Source organism: Tupaia chinensis, unplaced genomic scaffold (assembly GCF_000334495.1).
Source record: "Tupaia chinensis unplaced genomic scaffold, TupChi_1.0 Scaffold000549_1, whole genome shotgun sequence".
NCBI lineage: Eukaryota > Metazoa > Chordata > Mammalia > Scandentia > Tupaiidae > Tupaia > Tupaia belangeri.
In genome coordinates this window covers 3,068,056-3,070,117 of record NW_006160061.1, presented here as the reverse complement: position 1 = coordinate 3,070,117, position 2,062 = coordinate 3,068,056, and the positions used below count along the sequence as shown (strand labels likewise).

At 39.1% G+C, this 2,062-nt stretch overlaps 1 pseudogene; it reads left to right on the top strand.

Annotated features, from left to right (window-relative positions):
* Positions 1-1,169: 1,169 nt before the first annotated feature.
* LOC102490671 (60S ribosomal protein L14-like) overlaps positions 1,170-2,062 on the top strand; it is a 14,130-nt pseudogene continuing 13,237 nt past the window's right edge.

Genomic DNA, 2,062 nt, shown 5'->3' with positions numbered 1-2,062 from the left:
GTAATTTGCCAGAGGCAACATTCACTTGCCAGAGAGAGGATGAGAGAGAGAAAAGAAGGAAAGTGAGAAAGCACCCCTCATGGAGGATGGCCATACTGCAATCCTTCCTCCTCCATTTCTCCTTTCTTCCAGGATTTTGGGGGCACAAGCACATGCTCGTGGTGTGCTTCTCAAGCTTCCAGGTCCAGGATACAAACCACACAGTGTGTGGGATTCAGCTGCCTTAACCACCATACCACAGACTGCCTCAAGAACACGACTTTAAAACAGATGTTTTTCAATACTAATTTTTTAAAAAGTGGTTCTGTTTTTATATTTAGTCCTAATTCTAAAATCTTTAGTAAAAAAAAATAATCAAAAAATGAAGAGTCTTGTTTTTTCCTCATAAAGGAAGAATTTTCTTCTGTCAAGTTCAAAGTCACTTTATTCAATAAACTGTTTTGTGACTTAGTGCTCTGTGAAAGATTACTCCTATTATGCTATCTCTAACTAAGTTGTGACAAAAGGAGAGATGACATCAGGATTTGGCCTCAGATGAACCTACAACAGAGACATCAGAAAAGCAATGCAGAGAAAGGAACCCAGCCAAACACATGCCTGGGGGCTACACAGAGACCCCAGTTTGCACCAGTCAGCAAATCTTGGCTGAGAACTGAAAGCAGTGGTCAGTGAGGCATGTAGCTCCCCTACTTCCACCTGTCTTGTAGTGTGTCATCATTACAATTAAATAATTCAGTTGAAAGCTAAAACAATTGCTGCCCTGGCAGTAGAATCTCTTGACTACAACATGTGACATACTTAATTGAGTTCTCTTCAACTAAAAGTCAGACTATCATGGAGTTCAAACCCCAGTCTCTTAGACCTTCTCTGCCCCATTTAAGAAGGATGAGTGTATAGAATCTGACATAGTTGATTTTTTAGCTGAAAAGGAAGGAAGTTCCTCTAAGCCTAGGAAAGCAAAACCATCTGGTGTTGCACAGCTGTGGAAATATTGTCTATCTAATTATTTATGGAAGTACCTATGATTTGGCTTTGGTATATCCCAAAAGACTTTGGAAAAGCAGAATTTCACAGAGGGTTCAGATCAATAGCTTCTAAATCGTGATCCTGTTTCAAGATTGTTTTCATCAGAATGAAAAATGAGAAAATCCTGTTTTCATTAAAGAACCATGGAAATGTCATCCTGGTTTATGCCGAGGTGTCAGAGAGGACGTGCCTGTGTAGCGCTGCAGGAAAGGTCATTCTGACAGTCGTTCTATACCTTTGGCCTCTCGGTTCCATCAGTCGGAACAAGTGACAAGAATACACTAACAACAAATGTAGCAAGCAAACACCCTGCTGTGCATTGCCTTATAATCTGTATGGGTTACCTGCTAAGAGATGATAGTCCACCCTTTTAAAATAAAGTTATTACTTTAAAAATTTTATAGAGTAACATGTAAAAAACATTTTCTGTTTCCTGTAAGGAAAGCAGCTTAGGTCTTGTTTTATTTTTTGCCAAACAAATCTTCCTTCTTAAATCAAGTAAAGAACTGTAAGGACATTTTAAAATGTAGATGGTAGGGCTGACAGGTAGCGTGGTGGTTAGGGTGCTGGACTCCTACATAGCCAACTACGGTTTGAGTCTCAGACCTGAGGGCTAGCTCGCTCTCTCTCTCTCTCTCTCTCTCTCTCTCTCTCCTTCTCTCCCTCTCTCATAAAATTTTAAATTTAATAATAATAATAAACAAAATTAAGTTAAATTATTCTTTTTAAAAAATATGTAGATGGCACCAGGGAATTCCTAAAACAATGCTATTTTGAAAAGTTAAGATTCCATACAGAAAAAGAACACAGAGGAATAAGCAATACAGCCAGTATATTGCATTCACCCTTAAACCTTTTGCCAATATACTAGTGGTGACTTGAAGGCTGAAAAGCTGAGCAGCCTGTCTGACAGGATGAGGGCTTGCACAGAACTTCCAATTATTCTGAGAGGTCGAGAAAGATAAATTGAACTCAGAGTATATACCAAGAGAATGTGTCCCAAAATTCCTGTGTTGGAAACTCAGTGCCCAATGCA